At 30.6% G+C, this 19,963-nt stretch overlaps 1 protein-coding gene across 1 annotated transcript in view; it reads left to right on the top strand.

The window, feature by feature from the left end:
• The window catches only part of LOC124359370 (leucine-rich repeat serine/threonine-protein kinase 1), a 182,130-nt gene that overhangs the window by 23,301 nt on the left and 138,866 nt on the right, over positions 1-19,963 (top strand). The gene's annotated exons all lie outside the window — the stretch shown is intronic.

Genomic DNA, 19,963 nt, shown 5'->3' with positions numbered 1-19,963 from the left:
ATGAACTGGAACCAAGCTCAAAATTCACAGCCACTTAAATTAAAAATGTTGACAGAGAAACATTTTAACAAATGAAATAATTTTTTCTTCTGTTACAACCAAATTGTGTTAACAATTTTTTAAATGTAAGTTTAAAGAAACAGAAATATATATTTTAGAAGAATTTTAGTGCAGTTTATGGATCTGCAAGTTATATAGTAACTATTTATTTTTATGGATAACATTTTATAAACAGAGGAAAAGTCAATAAATGTTCTTAAATGTATTCAATGGTGTTAATACACACTTAAAAAAAATCAAGTCTTTCAAAAAGTGTTTTTAACACTAATTAATATAACTCTGATTTTAATTGAGTGTTTTACTATGATTAGAGGGTGAAAATTGATGATTACTTGGGTGTTTAACTATCCCATGTTGTTTGAAAAATACTAATAACAATGTACTGTTTAAATCAAACAGTGCACTTAATTTATATAAGATTTAATATACATAAGAGATACCACAATTGTATAGAACAAGGACTAATATTTCACATATTAAAAAAAGCTAGGTTCGACTAGTCACGCTATAAGCAATGTGCTCTGTAGTTAAGGATACTAGTGGTTGCATTGAACTCAAATAAGGTTGTCTTCTTAACAGATTATTATATGTGGTTGAGGATTCATGTTCTGTGTTTGGTCAACTGCTTTCATGTAGCACACTTCCGCACCAAAATAGCTACAATGTTGATTTATTGGTTCTCTAAGTGTCGGAATTTGGAATATTTTGGGAAATGGTCAATCTATGTTTTGAACACACCCTCACCTCTTTCTCATGAACAACTTCCTCTGTTAGTTTCCAAATGAAAATGAACTCATAATCTTCTTAAAGTAATATATTACAGTTGAAAAACATTCATGAGTCACACTATAAATAATGAATGTAAGTTAAATTAACTAGCTTTAAAATTGATATTATCAAACCAAACTGAAAAGTCAGTTTTAGCCATATTAAATACATTTTATAACAAAGCTTAAAAATAAAACTTAATCGTTGTTTTATAATGTAAAAAATTATGTTCCATTATCTTATAATGATTAAATAATGGACAATTTCTGCAAATGTTAACACTCTTTACATAACTATATTGTCTCATGCTATTAAAAAATAATGATTATTGAATATATATATATATATATATACCTTCCGTGTTACTGTACAATCTAATAACATGTCACTTCCAGTTCACTTGGAGACAACAACAAATTAATGTAAAATCTCGGTCTAAACACCATAAATGAATCAATGTACAGAAAATCTTACAATATGTTCTACTTGGAAAAAAGTCATGAAAGGCAGAAGTTTTAATCATAGATGTAGAAAAACACGCTTGCACAGTGATGACTTAATAAAATTATAACTTAGGTGTAGTTATCTTAGTCTTTTAAAATACAGTGTGTGGTAAATGGTGGATGAAAAATGTAGATGACTGCTGGACAAGTCATACTTGTCTTCAAATTTTGGTACACCATCAATAGTACATTTAGAAATTGTTTTGTCCACTAAAGGAGCTGGTCCATTCCAGCTTTTCAAACTGTGGCCTTGTTGTTAGATATTGTCCTTTCGACAGAGAATGTAGAGATACCAGATTTTACAGTTTGTTTGAGATCCTCACTCTGGAATATACGACCTTGTTATTAAAAGTAGTTCAGATGTATAGCCAACAATAATTAAACAACAACAACAATAATAATAATAATAATAATAATAATATATATACATATATTATATTGACATTTTTGGATTGTTATATTTTGAAATGAAACTTTTTTTTCAAATAGCTTTACATCTGTAAATGGCATCTAGAAATGGCATGGATTTGAATAATCAAATCCAGAAAAAATATCATAATTTACAAATGTTTCATACTGTTTAACTCATTCAGCATTCTTCTCAGGTTTTGTAATAGTACATATGATAGCATACATAAAACAATAATCATAATTATTTTTAATATTATACATGATTTTTTTACTTAAATTTCTCCAGATAATTCATCATACGAACCTGCATTTAAAGAATTTTAAAACCGTTTGTACACATATTTTTTAAGTCAATCCAGATCCTTTATTTGGTTGATTATTTGCTTACGAACAGTAATTTTATCAATCTGACTCAAAATAAAATAAATTTCTTTTGTGCTTTTCAACCAAACTGCAACTTTGATAATTCATAAGTCAGAAACTTGTGATCCGATTAAGACCAAATGTTTGTAGAAGATAGAGACAAGTACACCATAATTGAGTGTATAATTTTAGAACAGTATGAAAATAAAATTGTTATTAAATTATAATCTTGACTTTTATTCTTGACTGGCTGATTCGCAATATTCGGCATTGGTTACGTTATGAAGCTCTTAGTCTTGATCTTGTAATTTTGCAAACTACATTAAAATTTTAACACAAAATAAATTGAGCAGGTTTCGTTAATTTATCGTAACCGGCAACTCTTCAATTTTCATGTGCCTCACAGTGAAACGAATGACAACAAACTAACACAATACAGAACTGCTCAGAGCTCAGCAACTCACTCACTTCTGATGATGTCAAGAGTACTGCAAAAAATACTTTGTACCAGGTGTCCTGAGTGTACAGGTTACTGCAAACTGAAAATACAGCTTGCTGTAACATTTACTTTAATGATAAAGATACTTTATACGTTTACTGCCGTTCCTGGTACTAAGTAACAATAAGTGGAACATGTACCTTTACCATTTTAAGAGTACAATGTAATGTATGATTCTAAATTAGTACTAGGCGTTTTGGATATGTTAATTAAAGCTTAAAGCTTAACGAGAGTTGATAATGTTTTTTACACATTCTGACCACTGTGCTCTGTGATTTAGTTTAAATCCATATGCATATTCTTAAAAGAATTGTGATAACAAATATTGTCTCAAAAGACAGCTTTTACAATGGAAGATAAATAGTTTTATGCAAAAGCTGCTAGATGTGGATGCTGAATTTGTTAGCAACAAATGATACTGTTTTGTAGTGGTATGATGGTCTTCAATGTTTTGGTGTGTTCAGCACATTGTTTATATCATTGTTTGAGCATTGTGTTCTCTTGAGACAAATTAAAACTAGAGTGAGAAGTAAGAATAGAAACAAACTGTGGTACAGTGACCAGTTACATAATAATAATAAAACAAAAAAACACTAATGATCTCTTATGATATATATAAATCCTCTGGTAAAGCTGAATAAAAGAATGCTGTCATAATTTGAAAGTCCATTATACATTATAGGAAATCTCTTAATCAGACTACAATTAATTATAATGCAAGTTTCATCCATCAGTTACGTAATAAATGTAAAGCAGTCTGAAAATAATTAACACATAAGAGGTCACACACATAGCAGCTTGCCACATTTTTAGAATTTCTGTATATTATTATGATTAACAAAATTAGCAGCTTGGGAACTCGTCATATCTCTTCTCATATATTTATTCAAAGAACCTTGACATTTGTTTGTCATTTACTCTCTATGTTTTCAAAATAATTAAAAGTTTGAAGTCCCCTGCACTCAATTCGGTAATATTTCCAGATTCAACCATTTAAGTTTATGAATGCATTCACTCATTTATAACAAATTCAAGTTCCATTTAGCATGTTATTGTTGTGTTGGACACATTTTCTTATAGTACACACAAATTTCTCATTTGCTCACCCGCAACCTCCCGCATAGTCTAAATTGTATGGGAAATTATAAAGTACTTGTATTAAAATTTTAATCCACATAGCTTTATTTGAAGATAATTTTAAGCTGTATATTCTAAGACTCGGTTAGTCAAACTAATCACAGGATTTTTTTGAGTATATTTCCTATTGAAAGATAAAAATATAATAAAAAATTAAGGATGAGCAAATGGCCTTCACATGACCTCTCGTGTCCAGGAAGGAGGTGCGAGCTCTTGCATATTAAGAAGTTTAATAATAGTTTAGTCATAGGCCAATGACAGTAGAATTACAATTCATACCAATGTTTTTAGTGATTACTTTGTAGATACTATTAGGGATACAAGAGCGAATATTATTTTATCCAATATATCTCCTATTGACTTCTTAAATAATATTGATGTACAACCTAGAATATTTGCTTGGAAATATATGAATAGGACAGATGTGACAGCAGCCTTTGCCAGATTAATAAATTCAAGATTAAAGATTTTTATGAACATTCAATTCATTTATTAAATGATATACATATCTGTGTGATGGAATCACTCACCAAGTGCATTATTAGCCCCTGTCTTCATCAGGGAGTTTTTCAGATTAATTAAAAATTTCAAAGGTCTTTCAAATTTTCAAAAGTAGAGGGAAAACTAGTTCAAACGGGTGGAGGGGGAGAGGGAGAGGGAGAGGCAGGGAGAGAGAGAGGGAGAGGGAGTTTAATGTATATTAAAAAGAGCTAATTGTTTACACTAATCTCTTCTTTTTATTGATAAAACTAGAAGTTACCCGCGGCTTTTGTATGCAATTCGTATGTTTTCTATCTGTATGAGCATTTCTGGTTATGGTTCTGGTTTGCCTTCTTCCCACAATCATGAAAATATGTTAAAAACTGTATATTTATGGTCATTGTAATTTACTCTGATCTTAGTAGTTCCATATCTGATTATGCATCTTTCCTGATCAAGAAATATATGATCAAGTAGAAATACACATAAAAAGTTCTGAGAAGCGTATTTCTATAAAAAACAACTAATTTAGGTTTCAATACAGTCTCTAAATGTAAAGTAAAAGTTAGATTACATTGTCACTTATATCTGCACTGCTAGCAGTACCTGCTGATTTGCACGTAGGCAATGCACATGTATGACCACTGCTGGTTCAAGTAAATTATATTTCCGTCGCCTATGTTGAGTTAGCTTTGTTGCCACGATCGAGAAAATGCGTCAAATGCTTATAATTATGGTAATTGTAATTTACTTTGTCCCTGTGTGTTTTGTTCCATTGTTGATTTTGATTTTTTCCCAACCAAGAAAATATATATCACGTATGAGAGAAGCCTACTTTTGTCAAAAGATAACTAAGATGGATTTTATACGAGTATTTAGATTTATAGGATTTTTTAAATATTTGAGAACATTTAGAGCTGGAGATGGTACACTTGTTCAAAAGAACAGCTCAGTGAAATTTTATGTAACATAGTTCTTGTGGACTGCTTAAAAGGAAGCCTTCGGAGTTAAATTTTGATCTTCTTACATTTTAGGATATTTTCTAAAGTAGATTACTTACCTAATCGCTGAAATCTAAATTTGCTTGTAGATTATGGGTACTCTTTTGAAAACACACTATATGACCTTTTAGAAATTGCTCTTGATGAATTGAATCCCGATGTTGTAGCTCTTAGTGAGCACAGTTTGAACGATAATGAAATTTCTCTGCTTAATGTATGTAATTAGTACTCAGTAAGTTCTTTTTTTTTGCCGTTCTAAAACTACACGAGGAGAGGTTATGGTGTTAACTAAAAATGGGATCAAAAGTAAAAATATAAGTAAATTTTCAATTGACAAATTAATAACTGAAAAAGAATTTGAATGTTGTGTTTCAGAAATTACCATTGCAAATGTTGATGTTGTAATTGTTTGCCTATACAGATCTCCAAATAATAGTCTAATCAATAACTTTTTTGAAAAACTGGACCAACTTCTGAATGTTCTCTGCAATAACTGTAGTAACATTATTATCGCTGGGGACATCAATATAAATATTTTAAATAATAATCTGACTTTAAAAAGTTTTAGAAATATATTAACTGAACATGGAGTGTATTATGCAGTTAATTTTTCTACTAGATTTAGTAAAGAAACTGCAACATCAATTGACAACTTTATAACCAATATTGATAAAAAATATATAAAAGTGGAGGGGATTATCACAGCAGTATCTGATCATGACGGGCAATTGATGGAAGTTGGTAATTTTTATGATACAGATAGCAATAAACATAAGACATATAGAGAATTAACAAGAAAATTTAGCGAAAGTAATATTAAAACTTTCTTAAAACTTTTAGGATCAGAAAGTTGGATAGATGTTTATATGTCTGGTGTCAATGACAAGTTTCGTACTTTCCATTCTATTTTTTTGCATTATTTTAACATTTGTTTCCCTAAAGTATCTAATCTAATACCTAATTGCATATCCAAAAACAATTGGGTGACAGAAGAGATTAAAAACGAAAGAACAAATTTAATTGAGCAAGAAAGAATATATAGAAAGAACAAACAAAATAATAAATTAAAGCAGCTAAAAATTAAAAAACGTGATCTTAAACTAAAAATTATTCAAGCTAAAAAAAGATTTTTTGATAACAAAATAAAATGTTCAAGTAACGTTAACAAAACAACCTGGAAGTTAATTAACATGCAAACTGGTAAAAATAAGAATTTAAAAGAAAACATTATGTTGCTTGATAAAGAAAAACTGTTGTTGGATCCAGGTAGAGTTTGCAATGTTTTTAATAACTTCTTCATCAATGTTGTGGATCAGCAGATATCCCATGGTGATGAAGATGTGCCTAAATCCTCAAATTATTGTAATAGAGATTGGAATCCAAATTTAAAAGTATTTTGATTCAGTCAAGTTACACAACAGCAAGTTAGAAAAATTGTCAGTTCATTTAATAATAAATATTCTACTGGTTTTGATGAAGTACCAATTGTAATAATAAAAAAAGCAATAAGGCATTTATTAAGACCGTTAACACACACAATAAACTCTTCTCTAATATCTGGTAAATTCCCGGATGAACTGAAAATGGCTAAAGTAATTCCTATTTACAAAAAAAGAGATCCTCAGTTGCCGGAGAGCTACAGGCCAGTATCATTATTATCGACGTTTTCTAAAATATTTGAGAAAGTTGTTAATGAACAACTGTTAAATTATCTGTCGGAAAATGATCTTCTTGATAATCAACAACATGGTTTTCGTCCAGGCAGGTCAACAATTAGGGAGGGTTCAATTTTTGGTCCCTTACTATTTGTTTGCTATATAACAGGACTTTCTACAGTAGCAGAGGAAAACAAAATGTGTTTATACGCTGATGATGCAAGCGTAATTGTCAAAGGAAAAGATCCTAAGGTAATTGAAACATCATCTCTTAATTGTTTGAATAAAATTAACTCTTTTTTAACTAAACAAATTTTGTTACTTAACCCCGGCAAAACACATTTTATACCCTTTAAAACACACCAATCGAAGTTTAATTTTCAATATGACATTAAGATAAATAACCAAAATATAATGGAGGTAGAGGAAACTTGTTTTCTAGGTCTAATAATAGATCAAAATTTAAGCTGGAATCAACATGTACAAACCATAATAAAAAAAAGCATCATCTGGCCTGTACGCCCTTAGGCAGATGGCAAACCTTTGTAACTAGGATACTTTAAAACAAATTTATTTTTCTTTAATACATTCCCATATAAGCTACGGGATCAGTGTATATGGAGCAACTTCAAATAAAAACCTTGAAAAAATTCTTATACTACAAAAAAAATTAATACGGTTAATTCTAAATTTACCATGGCAAGCAACCGTTAAACATTTATTTACACAATTAAGAATTTTAACTGTTTACAGTCAATACATATACGATACAATAACTTACACAAAATTTAAAAATATACCTAACTATACCACTCATAGATGTAATACTAGGAGTGGTATAATTTTTAATCATAAATTAGAGCTGTTTAAAAAGAAAACTGAATACGCCGGTACACGATTTATTCAATACATTCCTATTGACATAAAAAAAATTGAAGGAATCAATCCGTTTATAAATAAATTAAAAAATTATCTCTTATCACAATCATTTTATTCTTTTGAAGAATTTTTTGAGGGTTTGGGCCATTAAACAAAAATAAAAATTGAGTTGATTTTAGTTGTTTAAATTAACAATATTTATGTTAAGTTAACATAAGATTTTAGATAAGTTAACCTGTATCTGTGATGATATTAGTCTATCTGTATTTGTGACACTATTCTGACTGTATTTATAATGTTACAGCTTTGAATAAAGATCTATGACTATGACTATAAACATAAACAAACTGAAAATAATAAACAATGTTTACACAGAACAGTTAATTACATTTGACAGGCTCATAAATTAATATTAAACAACTTTAAAGAAAAGTGGGGATTTTCAAAATAAGAATAGGTCTATATTCATCCCAAGAACCGTAAAAATGTCCATGCAAAATTTCAGTACAATCAGTTGAGTAGTTTACACGTGAAAACAAAACAAACAATAAGAGGCACTTTTGCATTTATAATATTAGTATATATACTGGATATGTTGAATAACTAATATATGTTTTCATAAACACAAAGTATAGTTAATTTTATAAAGTGATTTTATATAATTGTATAAAGTAATTTTATAAAGTTAATTTTACGTACAGGAATTTATTTTGTATGATTAAGTATATTCAATTAAATCAATTTCATCAGACTTTATTACATCCTTAAAATTTATAGAAAAGTTATATTTAAAAGAAGAGTAACCAGGCCATTATAGAAATTTCTCCCCATATGACTCCTTATACAGAGCCGACACAGCACCACAGCAGTCTTGTCTTCTGTTTTCTCTTTTACTTTCTACTGGGTTTCAAACCATGCAAAAAACTAGTCTTTCTCTAATATCTTTTCAGGTTATCCTAATCAATTGAAATTACTATTTTCCTAAACTGTTAACTCATTATCTGAGATATAAATATTCTAGAGATAGTGTCAAAATACTATAAAAGATCCATCTTACAAATTCTATAGTTCTTTAGCTAGTCATTAGGGAAAATTTCACGAATATAAAATTTTTACCTTACAAAAATATGATTAATAATTATGAATGAATGTATCATTTCAACCATGCAGCAATAGTATATATATATATATATATATATATATATAAAATAATACATTTTTGGATTTGTTGTATTCACCTAAAACCATATGCTCACTTGCAGTGTAGCAAATTGTGTCATTTGGGGTAGAACTATTTTAATCTGTTATAAGGTTATGAATTTAGTGTCTTCACTTTATTATGTATTAATACAAACTAAATTTAAATCCCTGAGTTTCTTCTCAAACAAATCAAAATTAAATTATTACAATTTATTAAAATGGTACACACACTTATCATTTTTCCATACATAAAAGTAAATGTTTGTATTATAATCTTTTAATATATTAATTAACAATAAAACATGTTTAAAAATAATTTTTCATACTTTTTATTGGCTTTTATAAAAGCTATTTGCTTGTTTAGGGTCTCAATATAAATTTGAAAAATAGGTCTACATTGTTCATAGTGATAAAATTAACAAATCGTGTTTTGTATCAATTAAAATGTTGCACTAAAACCTCATCAGTGGATGTATGTAGAGGAACAATAAGTCACAGGAATAGAGTTTTCAGATAATGTGTAATACAATGGTGGCAATTTCAGTTTGTATGTATAAGATGTAAACTTGCTTGTGAAGATTCTATACTGACATTTTTACTATTCCTACTTTCTGTTAAACTAAACATTAAAAATAGTTTGCAAAGTAGTCTTGAGGTATTTTTAAGTGTCTAAAAATTTCAGGATTGACACTTTCTGATACTGGCATCAAAAATATATACAAGGTAGGAAAGAACCACAGCATGTATCACGTAACAGGCTTCGCTCAGGCTGCTTGCAAAACTTAGATCTATATCTCATTACTTTCCCGAGATGTCCTGTGGAAAGATAGACAGACAAACAATCAAACGGAAAAAATATTTAGATCCAAATGCTCAGTCAATTTCCATGGTTGGACATGAATAAAAATGTTACATGTTAAGATCTCAAATAACTATACTCTGCTTACAAATTTATTTATCCTGCTTTTTTCTCGGTGCCACCATGTTTACTTATAAGTCCAGTGTATAAGTATTCGTTAACACTCAGCCAAATCCCATCAAGTGACATGCACCATCATTGTACTCATTATTGCTTATATAGAAATGAAGCTACATGCTTAACTTTAAAATCTGTAGGTTAGTTTGTTTTCAAGGTATCGTACGGACAGACAGACAGAAATGAAATTTTACCAGCCCCTCGAGTGATAGGCTTTTCTAATGGCTAAATAATTATTTTAAAGAATTTGAAAATACTATATGGGAAGATTTATAAAATTTACTAAGGATCAACTCTCCATTTTCTTAAGACTTGCTCATACAAATATATTTTTATTATACGTTTATAAGTTTATATAGTTTCCATATTGGTTTTATTATATAAACTTGGTTTCTTTATAGCTTTGTTCATTATTTAGTACTATTTATAATAAGTTCTTTTTTATTGATAAAATATCACAAATAGATATTAAAAGACATACAAAACAACAGGTAGTGGAACCTGGTAGTTTAATCTTAAAAGAACCAGTCGGGTGTGGCGCCAAGTGGGTGTGACAAAATTGATGATGTGGATCGACACCAGAACTGGTCCTGTCCAAGACTGGTCTGGTTGTCACTTGGTACGTTAGGTGGTGGACGAACTGTACCGAACCGGAATAAACCAAACCAGTCATTTCACTTGTTCTTTACGAGTTCTGTCAGAATCTGAGCTTATGTAACAGTTAAGGCATTTGTTGTTATTGTTGACCATTCAAATTGTTGATAATGTCAAACTGAATAGTATTTTACCTTTAAGATTACATGTTAACTGTTTATTGTAGAGGATTCAGGAATTTTTGAATATTGACATATCTTGAAATGAATCCTAAATAACATCTGAGGGCATGTCTCATTCCTGGTTAATCGGCCGGCACTACATAACACAATGCGCTGGTAACAAAGCTTTATGTCAATCAAACATAAGTGCTGTAACCAAAGTTGAAAGTGATACGGATTTTGCCAACTCAATTATTCAAATAGTGAAATTTATGTGAAACTAAGGAGTGATAATTTGCAAATAAATTTAACTCCTACTTCTCTGTTCCTTTTAGTAAGTCATAGGGAATCTGGCACACCACTAACAAAGGTGAGCCCATTTGTTATTAATAAAACATTTTAATCTTCTGGGGCCAGCCAAAGGTGATATGAAAACTGAGAAATGCTACCATCTCTTTGGAGGCTGTAAACTACACCCAAGCACAAAAATTTCTGAAAATGAGAAGCTTTTTTGATGAGGTACAGATTTCAGTTCAACCCCTTGCCTCACTCAACTCCTCAAAGTGCATAGTTTTCTGTCGAGACTTTTTGGAATGCAGAGAGGACAAGATAAAGGACGATCTCAATGAGATGTGACCATGACAGTCTGGACCAAAAACTAGGTTAAGATTCCAACTCCAGGTTTGATACTGACCTTTTCAAGTCCTCAGCCCCCTGATTCTATTAAAGCTGGTTAATTGTCTGTACCTGTTTGGCCCTATTTTAAAACTTGATGCTTCCGCTGCCATAGATTCAAACACTCCAGCAAGGTGTATATGAATCCAAAGACTTCTTCTCCTTGCGGTGATTAAGAACACAAAGAGGAGGGGTTCAATAATGAGCTCTGATGCGTAAACTGTAAAGAAAGGCATCCATGCTCATCAAGAGATTGTAAAGTCTATCTCGGAGAAAAAGAAATATTAAAAATAATGACCATCATGCCATAGCCCTAGATACCTTTTCTTCTCTAATAAATAGATCTCCCCGATGGAAAATTAAGAGAGCAGATTGGAACGATTTAAAATACAATCTAAGAATACAAGCAAATAACCCTGTAACAACAGACATTGAAGCAGCAACATAAAATTTTACATTATCCATCATATCTGCAGCAGAGTTGAGCATAACTAAATCTTCAGGAAAGCAAAGCTAACGCAAAGTTTTTTGGTGCTCCAAGGTTTTGAAAGGCAGGAGAAAATGTCTAAAAACCTTTGATAGATATCCTACTGAAAGAATCTTTCACGGTTTAGAAGATTTTCTAAGGTTAAGCAAGTCTTCAGATCAAGTCAATGCCAGTCCTGGTTGTATTAATGGACCAAATAAATAAAACCACTCTTACATTCGAAGTGCGAACAAAATTGTGTTCAGAAAACCTCCTCCACCTTATATTATAGGTCTGCAACATGGGGGAGATGTAGTAACTGATCCATGGCTTTTAAATAATCCATTTTATTCAATTGACGAGTTTTTGAATATGGATGTCAATATTCAGTTTTAAATCGTGTTTTAATTTTAAAATATGTGTTTATTTTACAACTGTAAGATAAATGTTTTTGAGTCTGTTAAATCTGTTTTGTGGTTTACAATAATGGTTTGTTTCTATATTAGTATGTTTTATATTATAAAGTATATTGACAATGCCTATTTCATTGTATATATGATCAACGGTAATAAAGATCTTATGTCTTATTGACAGTTGCAAATCTATTAGCAATATCTTAAAAACATCTTCATATAGTCCGGAATTTCAATAATTTAAAATTAACCAGGAAAGACTCCCGCTAAATTGTAACCTAGATTGAATCTCCTTCAAACCTTCCCTTTAAGATCTAGGAATTTCAGTCTTAAAATGAAGCAAATTCAAACTCTGCTCCAGGATCGATGCCATACATTATGCATTATGCTATGTTGCAGAACCTGATGAATGAATCAAGAAATTATCTTCTAATGCTACATAATAGAATATATCTGGAAAAAGATTCCCTGTATCTTGGTGTTGCATTCATGTCATCGTGCTTCACAAAGCGGCCAGAACAAAACTGCTCCTGGAGAGAATCGTTAGTCAGTGTCTTGTTTGGTTTATTGAGAAGAACAAACATTTTTAATCCTTGCAATGTAGCAATCTTCAAGGCAGGTTAACCAGTGACTATCTACTAGTATTGGAGTCTGCTATCCTATATTCCTTCTTTAACTGCGTGTTTCTTCGTTTGGCCACTGTTTTCTTCAATCTAACTAAAGCCTATGACACTGTCTGAAGAAGGGGCTCAGTAAGTACTTTAATGGAATGGAGTACTTTAATAAACTTCAAGAGTCATTCCAATACAAAAATGCAAGCTTAGAATTATAAACCAGTGTGATGTCCCACCAAACAGCATTTAAAAACCCTCCATTGTCTTCTATCTGACAAATTTTAAGAAGATATCTACACCAGAAGTGTTATACAGGCAAAAGTTCTATAAAATAATACACAGTCTCACACTATGTTACATAGTTTATACTGATGGCTCAAAAGAAAATCTAAGTACTGGGTGTGCTTTTGTTACTGCGAACAGATGGTTTGGCTTCCGACTTCCTGACAACTTCTCCATGTATACACAAAAAAACTCTAAAGCCAAAAAACACGCCTTAACTCCTCCATGTATACACAACAAAACTCAAAAGCCAAAAAACACGCCTTAAGCATAGTATGGTCTAGGACTGGGAAGTTGGTGCTCTATACAGATTCCCTTAGTGGCTTGAAGGTTATTAACAATATATTCCCACACAAACATTCTTGTTTGTGATATTTGGAGCTCTCTTCACTCCCTCCAGTTTGAAGAGGTAGTTGTAAAACTTTGGGTATCGGGTCTTGTTGGAATGTCTAGAAACAACTGTTAGATAAAAGAGCTACAGAAACATTTGAACTCCAGATGGATGGTGGCATAAGACAATGTATCTGTGGTGAAAGCGAAATAAAAGCTGAGTGGCGGACGGTTGGCAATAACAAGGTAAGGCTTATCAAAGACACTGTTACATCATGGGACACAGTGTCCAGGCAGTGTTGTAGTGAGGAGCTAGTGCTATGTTGTCTTCGACTAGGATGCACACTTCTAAGTAACGGATTTTTATGAGCCGTGATGTTCAGCCAACTTTTGCTACATGCAAAACTGCTGTACACTCGAACATGTGCATGTTGATTGTCCTCATTACTCGTGGCACTGGTGCGATTTGAACTTACCAGCTTCTTTATGAGATATTCTATGTGACAATGAGCCTCCTATACAGAGGCTCCTTTCTTTCCTTAAGGAAACTTCTCTAATAAATGTGATTTTTTTAAATTAATTGTTGCCGTTTAGTAAATTGTTAAGTTTTAAAGAAGTAATTAATCTATGAAATTGTTATTTAGTTTGTATTTGTATCACTATTGATTGTTATTTTTATCGAATTGGCCACTTTACAGTTATTTCAATAAAATAAGATATCAAATTATGTAATTAATACATTTTAATCCTAACAAAAACTATTTTGTTTATGGAATTGTTATTTAATTTATAGTTGTTATTATTATAGGGTTTTTTTTTATTTGATCAGTTTACCCCTTAATAGTAATTTTGATAAAAAATATATAAAGAAATTCAATAAATACATATATAAAAATTATATAATCATAACACAACATTTTTGTTTTGCTGTTTGTGTGTTTTTTTGATTATACGTTTGTATAGCAATCTGACACTACTAAAATAGGAGTGTCTGTTTCGATCAAGGGTGTTGATAATTAAAGTGTTTTTCATAAAAAAAATTGTTATTCGTAGAGACTCTTCACTTTTTAACTAGTTTAGGTGGTGAAAAGTTTGTTTAGATTTCTTAAGAATTTGTTTATTACTAATGTGATACTGTGTATTTATTATTAGAATTTATTTTCTTCAAAAACTTCCATTTTATGTTGCTGTTTAAAGTATAACTTATTTGCCCATAAGAAACTAACTATGTTTCATTGAAGATAAGAAAATATTGCCTGCAGTAAGGGAAATCCCCTCCTCCCCCAAGTGAATGACAGTTTATGTTGGAGGGTGGAAGGGGTGGAGTAGGGAGGTATCCCTAGTGCAATGAATATCATCACAACCATATACACCCAACATGGCTTCCCCTCGCCCTTCTGGCTAATACATTCTTTACTAGCTACCAGACAACATTCACACTTCATGTCCTTTAAAGTACACGCTTTTGTGGATGGAAGGAGACATGCCATAAAAACCTCTTTATCACCGTATGCTCTTCAAGAGATCACCTGGTGTCATATAAATTTCAGACAGATAAAAATTGACTACCTTTATTCTTGTTTCCTATTTGACATTTATGAGTTCGTATGTAAATTTGGACATACTTTGAGGCACTAATAAATGATTAAGTTTTTACAAGAGCATGATAATCAACTGATTGACCAGTACAATTTCTTTTTTCTTATTTATTCTTCAAAAATATATGTTGTGGTTTCAACTTCCATATCTTTGTTGATTAAATATTATTCGTCAGTTAAACTTAACTAGTTTGCTTCCTAAACTATAATTAATTTATTATAGATTATAGATTTCAAAAATATTTGTAGATTACTGTACCAAAATGTTCTTGTTGTTTTACAACATGTAGCCTCCTCATAACTGCCCTCTTACAGCACATATATTAATATGCTTGGATATAGTGCCAGTAGGTTACCAATTTCATGTTTTAACTAATTAGTTGTTTAGAAAGAATAAGTTTTATTTTTGTCTTAATCATATATTTTATACTTATTACAAATTACATTTATTTTAGAGGTTTGCCTAAACGTATTTGAATTAGATTTGAGCAAAAAGAGGATTTCTTTTACAGCAACATCAACAGATATTTAGAATTAGCCAACTATATTAACCAGGAAATATTATTGATTTTCTTTGGTGGTTGCATCTAAAGATAAACAAGCAAAAAAATTATGTGAGAACTTTAGAAGTAGCCACTAATTAATTAAATAAGATATGACCTCACATATTATTTCAGATCGTATAGTAGAAATATTTAATAGTGGTTTATTCGATTTATGTCAAATTTGCAAGAAAGCCATCTTGGCAAAGGGTAATTATTTCCCAAAAAATGTTATTGCATGAAAGTTGAATATAAAGATACTTAGGTAAACTGTAAAAGGATACTGTTAACCTTACATATTTACATACAATACATAACTACTACAATAACACAATTTTCGTTTTTTATTTAATGTACTGCCGAGCAGCAAACCACGTGGTGATACATGAGCATAAACATAGAAAACATAAATACTTCGTGATATTTCGTTAATTTAGTTGTGTATCTAAATCTAACAAAAAGTACAGGAAAACATGTATATTTATGATCGTCTATTCATATTTTACTGCTAGTCAGCTTTCGTCCTGCATGGACACAGCAGGCGCGCTGTGGTTATTCGCGCACACACACATTTCAGAATATGCAAACGGAAAGTCAAATTAGTATTACTTATAAACATGGATATTTCCATATATTTACTTGCTTTGATTATCTATATACGGTTTTCGCAAACTTTAATTTGTCAAAGTATGTTATGAAATATTATATATCATCCATTGCGTAACTTCCGATGTATGAAAAGAGCACGGTATTGAATTCGGTTGTATTTTTTATTTGTCACTTTATGTAGCATTTTTTAATGGCGAGAATGATTTTTCACAGTAAACACTGACATAATTATTAACTATGGTTGTTACTGTACGTATGGGTTTCAAATTGCACTGGTTTTATTGGTACAACAAGACTACAACAAATAGATAACACATTTTGTTGACAAAAATAAGAATACTCTTACTGCTAGCAAACTCCAGGAGAGCTGAATACAATATTTCCCAAATCGTGAGTGAATGTTTTCCTCTGCAATTAGCTTGATATGCGGATGGACAGGAAGAAAGAGCGAGGGAGATTGTCCCCCCTCCCCCTCGTCGTGCCGCTCGCGCCAGTCGCAGAGAGCGGCAAATTGCCAGTCTTCTCGCATAGCTCGAGTCAGCTGCCGGTGCGACCGGTTCCGGAATAATCTCTGTTCGTTTCCTTCGCACTCGCACATAACCTAAACTTCAACTTGAAGCAGTAGCGGCCCCGGCTCTTTTCCGTTGTTTGTTTACAAGGCGCAGACAGTGAAGTGTTTGTATTCGTTAGCTGTTGGAGTGTGTTTACGTAATAGAAAATCACCGATTCGTAGTCGGTGAATTCATCTCAACTGAGTTATTTTAATTTTAAACGCGTTCCATAATGTTAGTATTTTGTTATATTTGTAAATAATTTGGCAGTGAACGATCATATTAGCATTGAAAGTAGTCAAAATGAAAAATAAGTCTATAAAAGTTCAAGTGAAGACATTAAGCCCATAGTTTTTACTTCATAAAATTTGAGAATGATTTCTGAGCTCGTTGTTTAAACCCCTATAGCTTCTGAACAGTTCTAAAATTTCAACACCTAGTTTATTAATCTGTATATGTATTATATACTATCTTTATATACACATAAAAAGTAGGTGTTGGATTTTTTAGAATGATATATTACCTAGACACCGGGCGCCAATTCATGAGGGAATATAACATGAATGAATTGGGTATAATGAGTGAGGTGTCCTGTGTAGTTTTGTTGCTACATTTAACTTGACATAGGCTGATCCTTAGAAAGGACCACTGATTTATTAATGCACGAAATCTAAGATACCAACTGTAGTGTACAAATACGACTTAGATTTTGGTTTAATTATATTGGCAGGTCGACAAATTTTGAAAAAGATGTGTGTTTCAGAATATGAATAAAACGAGGTATATTGATATAAAGCCACCAGAAACACGGATTATTGTTAACTGTTTAAACTTACATGGAAATAAATATGAATATTTTCACATTATTACATCTATATGCCTAGATTAAATCTATTGTGTTTTCATTATTATACACTTTTTTATATTAAAAAGTAACTGTTTGTAAATTGTAGTTTCTGAGTTGTTTTCTCAACTTCTGTTATCAGACCTCACTGTCTCGTTTTTACATGATTTTAAATTAGCATCGTAACACAAAGCATACAATTTAGAGAATCAACAGAAACAATAAAGTACAGTTTATTAATCAAGTTAAATATATATAGACTACTGTATATTACTCTCATTATAGATCAATGTTTATACTATTTATAGTATGTACACACAGTGTGTGAACAAAAAAATCAATGTTATTTAGAGACAAATAAAACAAGATTTTCTATGTTATATAACATGGCATGCATGACATGCATATTTACACACTAGACCTGTACTTTCAAAAGAACAACAAAAATAAAGCAAAGTTGGTGAAACATTGAAATGGCTAGCTGCTTTCCTTTGTAGGTACCGTAACACTGAAAATTAACATAACTGTATTCTTTCGGGTATTTTTGCAACTGTATATCTACAGAGAGCAAAATAAAAAAAGGCGCCATTTGGTTAGCTTGGTTAATTGTGTGATTTTTTGATTTAGAGTTTAAAGTGGCATGTATTTGTTTAAAAATAAACTTAATGATAAGATTTCAAGGAAAACTTCAACAGAAAGATTATTTTCTAAAAACTTATGTAAATTATTGTTTATATATGTTCTTATAATATTATATTTGTTTATTTTTACAGTTATTAGTTAAAAGTTAATGCGAATTAACCAAGTTATTTACAGGCACTATTTTTGACAATGGCCCCTATGTGATTCTTATATAAGTGTGAGAGTTAAATAAAAAAACATTGAAAATGTTGCATAATTTTAGGAATGACAATAATTTTATTATACACTTTAACTTGTTCAAATCATGAAAATGCAAAACCTGAGGAGTAGGGTTAAAGTTAACAATTCTTAAACAGGATTTGATAAAATTCAATTACAATATTATTTCATGATAAATTTGATATAGCTGTTTAGCATATGAAAGTTTAGTAGGATCTTTACTTGTTTTTGAGTTATCATAACAATTTCTACAACAATCTAAATACACCTTTGTACTGTAAAAATAATGGTGGTGTTAGATGTCAAGTTAAGTGACACAGTGAGTGTAATTACTACCTTAATGATAAAGCACATGGCAAGGCTATCAGACACCTTATATAACGTATCCTGTCCAAGGTTAGGGCTCCTTCCTAGTGAGGACACAAAAAACACATTAACGAAGTTGCAAGCTGACAAGTTCCTGTTGTGGGGTAAGGTAAACACCATTGCCACATACGGCACTTAAAAAGTGCACAGTAGAGACAGGAGACATGTATTGTTTGCTTTGCCAACTATACACGCAGCTGAAATATGACAATAACACAATTAAATTATTGTGTTTATTACATAACAGTCCTCTGATGAATATATATTCCTATTTATATAACTCTAAAAAACAAATTTAGATATACCTTTAAAAATTAGTGCATAGTGACATCAATGCTGTCAATTGCTCTTTTAGTGTTAATATCAAGTGATTTGAACCTTTTATAATAGCATACATTATATTGCAGAGTAAAAACATTTGAACTGTGTAAGTCAGGCTAATACAAAATATGATTAATTGATTAAAACTTCTTATACAAAATTATTATACAAAATGAAATACAAGTGCATAGGATATTATGCTTAAAAAGCCAAATCCAAAAAAAATCATTCAGTAGTTTTTTATCTGGCTCAGGCATATAATTAACTAAGTTATATACAGATAATTACCGCTTGCTTGATTTTCCACCTCGCTCGGTTTCACCAAATTAAGTTGCTTAGATCATGTACAAATAAAATTTTTTAATATGAAAGAATAATGTATGTTTTAAATTAAATTTGGTATTAATAAGCAATCTGTAAGCGAAATCAGAACATTAATTTAATCTTCAAATACATTTTTAAAGATAAAAATCTGAAACATTTTGTTAAGAATAACAAACTCTTACTCTTGATCTAAACATTTTTATTAAATATATGTTTTACTAAACATCAAATAAATATGGTTTTATTAAATGTTTACAATAAAAAGTAATAGTTTGCTTTTCTTATTGACTATAAAAGTAGCCCTAAATTTGGTGAACTCAATAATTATTTCAATCAATTAAAAAAAATATAAAACTATTGTATTGAGGAACAAAACTATTACTATTACCATTAGTCATTCATACTACTGGTTAAAACATTTGTAAAGATGCAGCCAAATTAATTTTATGCCATAATTGGTTTATATTGATTACATTATTT

Source organism: Homalodisca vitripennis, chromosome 4, assembly GCF_021130785.1.
Source record: "Homalodisca vitripennis isolate AUS2020 chromosome 4, UT_GWSS_2.1, whole genome shotgun sequence".
Classification (NCBI taxonomy): domain Eukaryota; kingdom Metazoa; phylum Arthropoda; class Insecta; order Hemiptera; family Cicadellidae; genus Homalodisca; species Homalodisca vitripennis.
This window is presented reverse-complemented; position numbering and strand designations above follow the sequence as displayed.